We start from the raw sequence: 11,590 nt of genomic DNA, 5'->3' as shown, positions 1-11,590 counted from the left end.
CCAGTTTGTTGGCATATAATTTTTCATAGTATTCTCTGATAATTGCTTGTATTTCTGAGGGATTGGTTGTGATAAATCCATTTTCATTCATGATGTTATCTGTTTGGGTCAAATCTCTTTTCCATATATTTTTAAATTTCTTCTTTAATTGCCTGGTTGACCCATTCGTTCTTTAGTAGGATGCTCTTAAAAAAATTTTTTTTTTACATTTATTTATTTTTGAGAAACAAAGTGAGACAAAGAATGAGTGGGGGAGGGGCAGAGAGAGAAGGAGACACAGAATCCGAAGCAGGCTCCAGGCTCCAAGCAAGTGGTCCAGCACAGAGCCTGATGTGGGGCTCGAACCCACGAACTGTGAGATCATGACCTGAGCCAAAGTCAGACACTCAACCAACTGAGCCACCCAGGCGCCCCAGTAGGATGTTCTTTAACCTCCATGCATTTGGAGGTTTTCCAAACTTTTCCTGTGGTTGATTTCAAGTTTCATAGCATTGTGATCTGAAAGCGTGCATTGGTATGATTTCAATTCTTTTGTATTTATTGAGGGCTGTTTTTTGACCCAGTATGTGATCTATCTTGGAGAATGTTCCATGTGCACTCAAGAACAATGTATATTCTATTGTTTTAGGATGAAAAGTTCCAAATACTTATGTCAAGTTCATCTGGTCCAGTGTATCATTCAGGGTCATTGTTTCTTTATTGATTTTCTGTCTAGATGATCTGTCCGTTGTTGTAAGTGGAGTATTAAATTCCCCCTGCAATTACCACATTCTTACCAATAAGATGCTTATGTTTGTGATTTGTTTTATATATTTGGGTGTTCCAAATTTGGTGCATAAACATTTACAATTGTTAGCTCTTCTTGATGGGTAGACTCTATAATTATTATGTAATGCCCTTCTTCATCTCGTTACAGTCTTTAGTTTAAAATCTAGTTTGTCTGATATAAGTATGGCTACTCCAGCTTTCTTTTGGCTTCCAGTAGCATGATAAATGGTTCTTCACCCCCTAACTTTCAATATGAAGGTGTCCTCCAGTCTAAAATGGGTTTCTTGTAGACAGAAAATAGATCGGTCTTATTTTTTTTAATCCATTCAGATACCCTATGTCCTTTGTTTGGAGCATTTAGTTTGTTTACATTCAGTGTTATTATTGAAAGATATGGGTTTAGAGTCATTGTGTTATCTGTAGGTTTCATGCTTGTAGTGATGTCTCTGGTCCTTTGTGGTCTTTACAACACTCACAGAGTCCCCCTTAGGATCTCTTATAGGGCTGTTTTAGTGGTGATGAATTCCATCAGTTTTTGTTTGTTTGGGAAAACCTTTGTCTCTCCTTCTATTCTGAATGACAGGCTTTCTGGATAAAGGATTCTTGGCTGCTTATTTTTCCTATTCATCACACTGAAAATTTCCTGGCACTCATTTCTGGTCTGCCAAGTTTCGGTAGATAGGTCTGCTACTACTGTTATGTATCTACCCTTATAGGTTAAGTCCCGTTTATCCCTAGCTGCTTTCAGAATTCTCTCTTTATCTTTGTATTTTGCCAGTTTCACTATGATATGTCATGCAGAAGATCAATTCAAGTTATGTCTGAAAGGAGTTCTCTGTGCCTCCTGGATTTCAGTGTCTGTTTCCTTCCCCAGATTGGAGAAATTCTCAGCTATGATTTGTTCAACCACACCTTTGGCCCCTTTCTCTTCTTCTGGAACTCCTAGGATATGAATATTGTCCCATTTCATTGAATCACTTAGTTCTCTAATTCTCCCCTCGTGATCCAGAATTTTCTTATCTCTCTTTTTCTCAGCTTCATCTTTTCCCATAATTTTATCTTCTATTTCACCTATTCTCCCCTCCACCTCTTCAATTCTTGCTGTCACTGCCTCTAGTTTATTTTGCACCTCATTTACAACATTTCTTAATTAATCATGGCTATTTTTCAGTTCCTTGATCTCTTCAGCAGTAGATTCTCTGCTGTCTTCAATGCTTTTTTCAAGTCCAGCAATTAACCTTATGACTATTATTCTAAATTTGTGTTCAATTATATTGTTTATATCTGTTTTGAGCAATTATTTAGCTGTCATTTCTTCCTGGAATTTTTTTGAGGCGAATTCTTCCATTTCATCATTTTGGCTATTTTCTGTCCCTTAGTGTTTTAAAAGCTTGTTATGTGCCCTGCACCTGTGAGCACTACTATATTAAAGAGGGTTCATATACTGTCCAGGGGCTGGCCCTTCAGGAGGTGTTTTTTGGAGAGTGTTACTTGCACTCTGTTGTTGTGACTTTGATTACTTTATCTCCCTACTTGTAGTGATATTTTGAACCCTCCACTAGATGTGCTTTGATTTGTTTGTTGAAGTAGGCCTGGAAAGGAAAGCAAACAAATAAACAAAAAACCCCAAATCAAAAAACCAGAAACACCAGCTGCAAGTAAACAACAGGGTGGAGGTGGTACTGATGGAAGAGGCCTTGTCCCATACAAAGAGAGAAATGGCAGGGACAGAGAAAAAGAAAAAAGTAAAAACTGACCAGAGAAATTATTCAGCTTAATCCAGAGAGAGAGAAAGGAGAATAAAGAAGGAGGTGTGGAAGAGGTGTGAAGAGAATGGATTAAATAGGTCTGCTTAAACGAACCAACAACCAGAGTAACCAGACTAGAGGAGGGAAGAGATAAGGAGAAAAGGAAGGAAGGCTATATCTGTATAATAAGAATTGTCTGAGAATTAAGCCAGGCAATGCAGCAGTGCTGGTCTGGAAAAGGGGCCGTGAGGTTCCTCAGCATCAATCCCACTCCAGTAGATAAGCAGTTACCAGCTGCAGAGGAGCGTGGTTTGGTGTAGGCCGATCCCGCCTCCACTGTGGGCCCTGCTGTCTGATTCCTGAGGCCCCACCTTGGTGATGGTGGGGAGAAAAATGATGACATCCCAGTGTCTCCTCTATGGACCAAGTGTCCCAAACCACTCTTTTTGAGCTGTCCTCACTATGCCACAGGCACAAACAAGGCAGTTTATCCCACTCTGCCGACTTCCATGCCCTGGCATTTGGTTGGGATTCAAACTCCTGCTCCACACCACCTAATATATGATTTCTGACTGGCAGGTGCAGGCAGGCTTTGTCCTGTCCCACAGCACTCCATGGAGGGGATCACTTTCTTCTACTGCAGACTGCACCTCTGAACTAGCCACCAAGCCTGGGGCTGGCTCCCCTTCTCCCCAGGCTCGTGAGCCAGGCAGCTGGCCCCAGTCTGGAGAAAGCCCCTTAGTCAGAGATTGGATCTTTCTCTGTCCTGGTCTGACATTTTTCTCTTGTCCAGATACAGTCCTATGCTTCCCCAGCCTCTTTTTCTTTTCCTTTTGTCTCTCTGCAGAAGGGGATTCCTCCCCTCTGTTCGTTTTATCTCTCCTAGTTCTCAGTCATGCACCTATGGCCCGTCAGGTTGTCCCAGTGGGTCCCTGGAAGCAACTGTCTCTTTGCTTCCCAGACTCTCAGAGTTCAAAGTCCTTTAGCTTCAACACTGCTTTGTTTGAGAGATGAGGGAACATTGGATCCCCCTACTTCTCCACCATGTTGGCCCCTCCTCTGGTAGTTTCTTGATTACCAATCCAATTTTGTACTAGTAATTTGTTCAGATTTTCTATTTCTTCCTGATTGAGTTTTGGAAGATTGTATGTTTCTAGGAATTTATCCATTTCTTCTAGATTGTACAATTTGTTGGCATATAATTCTTCACAATATTCTCTTATAATTCTTTGTATTTCTGTGGTGTCAATTATTATTTCTCCTCTTTCATTCTGATTTTGTTTGAGTCTGCCCCCCACCTCCAATGAGTCTAGTTAAAGGTTTATCAATTGTGTTGATCTTTTTAAAGAACCAGCTCCTAGTTTCATTGATCTGTTCTATTGTTTTTTAGTTTTTATTTTGTTTATTTCTGTCCTAATCTGTATTATTCCTTCCTTTTACTATTTTTGGGTTTTGTGTATTCTTTTTCTGCATCCTTTAGGTGTAAGGTTAAGTTGTTTGAGATTTTTCTTGCTTCTTGAGGTATAGGCCTGTATTGCTATAAACTTCCCTCTTAGAACAGCTTTTGCTGCATCCCAAAGATTTTGGATCATTGTTTTAATTTTCATTTGTCTCCATGTATTTTTTTTATTTCCTCTTTAATATTTTGGTTAACTCATTCATTGTTTAGTAGCATTTTATTTATTTTTTATTTTTTTAATGTTTATTTTTGAGAGAGAGAGAGAGAGAGCATAAGTGGTGAGGGGCAGGGAGAGAGAGAGACACAGAATCTGAAGCAGGCTCCAGGCTCTAAGCTGTCAGCACAGAGCCCAGTGCGAGGCTCAAACTCATGAACTGTGCAATCATGACCTGAGCCGAAGTTGGACGCTTAACCAATAGGAGAGCGAGAGAGCGGGGGAGGGTACAGGCACCCCTAGTAGCATTTTGTTTAACCTCCAATTTATTTTTGCTCTTTCCAGATTTTTTTCTTGTGGTTGACTTCTAGTTTCATAGTGTGTGGTCAGAAAAGATGCATGGTACAACCTCAGTCTTTTTGAATTTGTTGAGACTTGTTTTATGGCCTAACATGCAATCTGTTTGGGAGGATATTCCATATACATGTGAAAATAATGTGTAATCAGAATGTTTTGAACGTCTGTTAAATCCTTCTGGTCCAATGTGTCATTCAGAGACAATGTTTCCTTGTTGATTTTCTGTTTAGATGATCTATCCACTGATGTATGTGGGGTGTTAAAGTCTCCCTACTATTATTATATTACTATAGATTACTTCCTTTATGTTTGTCTTTAACTGCTTTATGTATTTGTGTGCTTTCATATTGGGTGCATAAATATTTACAATTGTTATATCTTCTCATTGGATTGTTCCCTTTATGATTATGGAGTGTGTTCCTTTATCCCTTATTACAGTCTTTGTTTTAAAGTCTACTTTGTCCAACATAAGTATTGCTATCCAGGTTTTCTTTTCACTTCCATTTGCATGATAAATGCTTTTCTATCCTTTCATTTAAAAAAATGTTTATTTTTGGGAGAGAGAGAAAGTGTACATGCACCCACATGAGCAGGGAAGACAGGATTCTAAATGGGCTCTGCACTGACAGCAGGGAGCTCCATGTGGGGCTCAACTTTGTGAACCAAGACATGACATCATGACTTGAGCCGAAGTTGGGTGCTTGACCGACTGAGCCGACCAGGTGCTCCCCACTACTTCACTTTTAATCAGTATGTGTCTTTCAGTCTGAAATGAGTCTCAGGTAGGCAGCCAGCATATAGGTGTGTCTTGCTTTTTATCCACTCTGTCATCCTATGTCTTTTGACTGGAGTGTTTAGTCCATTTACATTTGAAGTAATTATTGATAAGAATGTATTTATTGCCATTTTATTTATTCTTTTAAGTTTATTTATTTTGAGAGTGAGAGAGTGGGGGAGGAGCAGACACAGAGAGACAGAGAGACAGAGAGCGAGAATCCCAAGCAGTCTGCAGGCTATCAGCACAGAGCCTGATGCGGGGCTGGAGCTCATGAACTGTGAGATCATAACCTGAGCTGAAGTCGGATGCTTACCCAATGGGCCACCCAGGCACCCTGCCATTTTGTTTCTTGTTTAATGGTTGTTTTTGTAGTTCTTCTCTGTTCCCGTCTTCTCTTGCCCTTCTCTCACAGTTAGTAATATTCTCGGATTCCTTTATCTTAATTGTTTGCATATCTATCACTGGTTTTTGCTACAGAAAGCAATTTTTATAACAAAAACAAAACTACAAAAGTCACAATCCACTTGGCCAACTGAAAGTTACTCTATCCCAAACATTTTGGTAAATACTAAATAGTCACATCTTAGACACCACACCAAAAACAGTGCTCTGGCATTATTAAAAATAAAACAAGTGCCCTGAGTTAGAGGCATCAGAAAGTAGCAGCTTCACCAGGACAGGAGTTTAAAGGAGGACGTTGTCTAGAGTAAGGTTTGGTAGATTTATTTACTTATTTATTACTCATTCATTCATTCATTCATTCATTCATTTATTTTAGGGAGAGCGCAAGCAGGGGAGGGGCAGAGAGAAAGGGACAGAGGATCCGAAGCGGGCTCTGTGCTGACAGGCTGACTGCAGCGAGCTGATGTAGGGGCTCAAACTCACGAACCGTGAGATCATGACCTGCGTTGAAGTCAGAAGCTCAACCGACTGAGCCACCCAGGCACCCCTGGTTTGGTAGATTTATAAACAAGGTTAGGTAGGAAAGGCTTCTCCACACACATCATTAACCTGTAAGCATGTTAATATTAACTCGTGAAACAAAGGAAGAAAACTTTATAAACAAGCTATTGTCCTCCTTTTATTTAACAGATAACTGCTGGAAGAAGAAAAATACTTTGGGTGGAAGTGGAAAGTTCTGATGCCTTGAAATTGTTTTAGTACTTTTTCTAATACTTCAGGCATTGACTAGAGGAACTGAAAATACAAAATACCTTAAACTGTTCAGTCTGCGTCCCACATCTTCCCCTGTTCTCAGAGCTGAAGCATACAAACAACGCAAACTAATGATCATACATTTATGCACAAGCCGCCTGCCCCACCCTGTACAAACCAACTGAGCTATTTTCTGAATCAAATTTGCACAACTCTGAAGAAAAAACTTCAAAGAACAGGATGTTTTTCATGGCAGGCTTTTTAGGAGCTAATGTTGACTTTGCCCTGTTTTAGGCTTTTTCAGTGTTTATTTTGCTTTCTCTGGTAGCTAACAGTTTGGCCATGAGCTCATCATCTGGTATAGGAAGGTCAGACTTTTACATCTTCAGTCTCCCCTTCCTTTGGTTAAATGCCTGAAGCTGGTAATCTATTGTTGCTGCAGAGGGGAGAAACATTTCTGGCTCATTAAAGTAAATCCTCGTGGTGGGGCGCCTGGGTGGCTCAGTCATTTGAACGCCTGACTCTTGATATCAGCTCAAGTCATGATCTCATGGTTCGTGGGTTTGAGGCCCACATCAGGCTCTGCTGACAGCAGAGACTCTATTTGGGATTCTGTCTCTGCCCCTCCCTGGCTCTTGTGCTCTCTCTCTTTCAAAAATAAATGAATAAACTTAAAAAAATATATATCCTCATGGTTTGAGGATCAGCTGATTTTCTTGCTATAATACGTGAAAAAGAGAACTGAATTCCCCTGAAGAAGTCTAGATCAAGATGGGTGGCTTTATCAATATCGTGTCAGTAAAGACATAACTCAATTTTAATTGCAAAATTTAAAAAGTTGTGTAGTTGTAAATCAGGTTGTCATTAAGTTAAATCCACTACATTTCACTTTGATAGCCCTTGTAAATGTAAGCTGGGGCACCTGGGTGGTTCGGTTGGTTAAGTGTCCAACTTTGGCTCAGGTCATGATCTCACAGTTCGTGGGTTCAAGCCCCATGTTGGGCTCTGTGCTGACAGTGTGGAGCCTGGAGCCTGCTTCGGATTCTGTGTCTCCTTCTCTCTCTGCTTTTCCCCTGCTGGTATTCTGTCTGTCTCTCTCTCTCAAAAATAAACAAACATTAAACAATTTTTTAAAAAGTAACCTAACTCACTGTGCTAGGATCTTGAAACATGAGCCATTCAGCAAGCAGGACTCTCTTCCTGCCCCTGTCTGATCCTCTGATTTGAGCCTCTGAAATGAGCCCATAATGTAGACACAAGAAGCTAATTTTCTTGTCTAAAAGCAGGAAGGAAATGACTAAATATTTCTCAAAGGAAAAAAAAGACCATTTCAACCTGACACCTTTCTTCTGACCCATTTAATAGCTGGTTCTCTGTGATCTTGGGGTAGATCTCATTACGGAACATGATTAAACACTGGGCTTTAAACATGACTAGTTTCATTGTCCATCCTCGTGCTTCACTGTCAGTTTAAGAATGCAAGTCCTATGTGGGCAGGTTTTTAAAGTCGGTGAGAAAATTTTATATTATTCTGGCTAAAGTTAATCATATTATTTTCTAAAGTGAGCCTCCACGTGTATTGCTATTTAAAAATCCCAGTCAACTCGAAAGTGAAGTTTTAAAGATGCCAATGATTTGGGGACATGTGGGTGGCTCAGCTGGTTAAGCGTTGGACTCTTGAATTCAGCTCAAGTCATGATCTCCTGGTTTATGAGATCGAGGCCTGCGTTGTGCTCTGCACTACAGGATTCGCTCTCTCCTTCTCTCTCTTCCCCTCCCCTGTTCTCTTTCTCTCTCAAAAATAAATAAGCAAACTAAAAAAAAAAAATGTTAAAGATGCTTGCAGTTAAAAAATCTGCCCTTTGAAAAGCAATATGCTGAGTGTCCCTGTGTGATAGTTACTGCCACACTGTATCCTAGTTATTGGCCAGCCTAAGGAAGTGTGAGCTGAATACTGCTACTCTTGCCACAAAGCCTCCAGATGAAACAGAATCAGGGTGGTTGAGAAGTAGACAAGGACTGTTTGCATATAAATGTGTCTATACAGCAAGTGAACATCTGATCTATTGTGTCAGTTTGGTGGAGAGAAAAGGTCAACTGATGTCAGATTTTAGTAAAAATCAACAGGTTGATTGTCCAAACGTTTCCGGATTCCAGTTGGTTATTTGGGATCAAATCGACATGCTAGAATAATCATGGTGAACCCACTGGGATCTTGACTGCGTTTAAGGAAACATACAAATGTTTGGTACCGGTATAAGGATTTTCTCATTTACTCCTTTGCTCAAGAAGGGCGGCATTTTATCTTGTTCATGATTTCCCCTAAGTGGATGATGGTAAGATTGAACAAACTAGCATAGGTCAATGATACACAATGTAACATTCTGACGTGGTCTAATTTCCGGTAGACACTGTATCTAAATAAGAGAGCCGAAGTCTTCTGCACCCCCATGATGCTATCCTTTTTGGTTTAGAAATAACGCTTAAAAGGTAGAGTCCAACTTTTTTGTCCTATACGGATGCTGCCAAAAGAAAAAAGGTTTCTCAGATTTCAGCTGACACCGTTGTAAATTGGCGGCTGGCAGGCGTTCAGTGTAAAACCTCATCTTAGCAAGAGAAGCTCGATTAGAGTCCAAAGTAGCGACGTTTTTTTTCTACTGTCTGTCGCGTGTATGCTCCCGGGAAGGGCCTGACTCCCTCTCAAATCGTGTGACCCAGACGCACTCACAAGGTGTTGCATAAGCGCATTTTGTGACAGGCAATAAAGTCTCGAGAGTTCTTAAGGCCTTGCTCCTTGTCCTTCTGAGGACCTCTACCATTTGATGAAGAAAAGCTCTTGCCATTTGAAAGCATCTTGAGAGGAACAGAAAGGGTAAGGATGCCAAATTCTTACTGATTCTCACAGAGAATCACCAGTTGGCTCGATATTATGAAGTCCTCCCCCTCCCCCCCCCCCCATTTGGAAGCCCCAGTCGTCCACAGCCTCTGTTCTTGTTGCATAAATGTGTCTGTGTGTTCAAGCAATAAAATCATTGTGTAACTAGAAAAACAAAGTAGCTGAGAAAGGGTGATACAGAAAAGCCTACTATGTGAGGCCATAAAAATATATACTGTGGCACTGTCCCCCCATCCTGTCTCCTGAAGAGAGAGCTGCCTGTAACCATCACAGTTGTGGGGAGAAATAATTCCAGTTTTGTTTTTTTGTGTGGTTTTTTTTTTTTTTACAAAGTTTTAAAAGTGGTAGTAAATATCCATCTTAACGCCTTTGGCATTTTTGTCCAAACAGACTTTGATAGAGAAAGTGGGACTGTAACCCTTTTCACTTTCTTTCTCCCAGTGCAGATTCATCTTTAGTTTCCTCTGTGACAAATGGTGTTTCTGCTTCAGCTGCAGAAGGATTCCTTCATTCTTCCCCTCACAGGGAGAGCTTTATAAGTCCCTGCGGTGGGAGGGGGTTCCTCATCATCAAACTCATGGTTAAGGTCCGTGCCCAGAACCTACCCCTGCCTTTCCTGATTCGGCTCCTCTGTGTAACTGCTGCCTGTGTCCCCCTGGGCTCGCGCACCATTGTTTGGGGCTTGGGGGTTTGGTACATTTTACTCTGGTGTCAGGCCTGTTTGCCTGGAGCTGGGAGCCCGCCTTCAGCCTCAGCCAGCCGGGCTTAGTCACAGTTTTTCTATATTTTTGGCCGACGTCTGTTAATTTGTGACCCAAACTGGCCAGGTCTTCTGTCTGAGGCTTCTTTAGAGTCATTCTCTATCCTTGTTATGCCTCCTCTTTGATACATCTCCATCCGGATTTCTTTATTGAATTCATTGACTTTCTTTTATTGTTTCTTCCTTCTTTGTTGAGGTGGAAGATTACTGAAATCGTCTGGTGTTGCACCCCCTGAACTTTCGGCTTTTGAAGCCGCGACTTTGGGGTTTGAATATCATGAATTCACCGAAGCAACGAGCTCCTTTTTCCCTTCGGGAGGCTTATTTATTCTTGGGAACCGCCATAACTTCTTTTGGATTTGCTAACGGATTTGACCTCTGGTTTGCCTTCTCTGGAATGGGAAAGATTGTTATCAGACACAGTACACTTCTTTGGCTGAGGGTTGTCCTCAGATGTCTCCTGGAGGCTCAAACCCTGACCTGACAGTTTCTTTTTTTTTTTTTTTTCAACGTTTATTTATTTTTGGGACAGAGAGAGACAGAGCATGAACAGGGGAGGGGCAGAGAGAGAGGGAGACACAGAATCGGAAACAGGCTCCAGGCTCCGAGCCATCAGCCCAGAGCCCGACGCGGGGCTCGAACTCACGGACCGCGAGATCGTGACCTGGCTGAAGTCGGACCGCTTAACCGACTGCGCCACCCAGGCGCCCCATGACCTGACAGTTTCTATTAGCAGCTGTGACATTTTCCCGATCACTGATTCAACTTCATTCAACTTTATGATTCTCTCTGAGAACTTTCCATTGACTGCTTATTGCTCGTTAATCAATCTCTGCACGTCTTCAGTGATTCTCCAGTTCTCACCATCCTTCTTGCATCCATCTCTTGTATTTTCTGCAAGATGTTGAAAATACGAGGATGGTAATATTCACGCAGTTCATGGTAGAATTTCTCAGAATTGATGAGTATTCTTCTTTGTCCTTGCCGTTGGCGACGCTTTTGAGCTTGTTGGTGTGCCTTTTCTCCATCTACTTTGAAAAACATTCCTGTTGGCGTCGTTTTCTCAAAACATTGCTGTGCTCTGCCAGTCCTTTTACGGTCTTGCTCAAATCATCTTTTACTTGACTTAGGTTTCTTCCAGCAAGTATGTGTCTTCTGTGCATCGTGGAAGTGCAGTTTCCACGCCCGTGCAGGTCTTGAACATAGCCTGCTACCTCTACAGTGATCTGTGAGATCAAGTTCTGGCAGTTGGGTTAATGCTGCCCGGCGTGACCACTCAGTATGCTCACAGGGTGTAAACATGATGTATGCCTGCATTCTTCTTCCTCCTTCGACTTCTTTTTGGGTTGGTATTTGTTCAAAAGATCCTGAGTTGCTCTGTATAGCTGAGTTTAATCTCTGTCCCTTCCCTGACAAATGTGATGTATTTCTCAAGAATACCAGTTTCCCACTGTGTGTGGTTTTCTGAGTCAAGCTGATCCCTCGGTCCCCCTCTCCAGGTGCAGGGGGTGAGAA

The 11,590-nt window shown here is 41.6% G+C and overlaps 1 non-coding gene across 1 annotated transcript; it reads right to left on the bottom strand.

Moving 5' to 3' along the window:
- Positions 1-324: 324 nt before the first annotated feature.
- Positions 325-409, bottom strand: TRNAQ-UUG (transfer RNA glutamine (anticodon UUG)). Its single transcript has one exon. It is a non-coding gene; the product is annotated as a tRNA-Gln (tRNA).
- Positions 410-11,590: the final 11,181 nt, after the last annotated feature.

Source organism: Prionailurus viverrinus, chromosome A3 (assembly GCF_022837055.1).
Source record: "Prionailurus viverrinus isolate Anna chromosome A3, UM_Priviv_1.0, whole genome shotgun sequence".
Lineage (NCBI taxonomy): Eukaryota > Metazoa > Chordata > Mammalia > Carnivora > Felidae > Prionailurus > Prionailurus viverrinus.
This window is presented reverse-complemented; position numbering and strand designations above follow the sequence as displayed.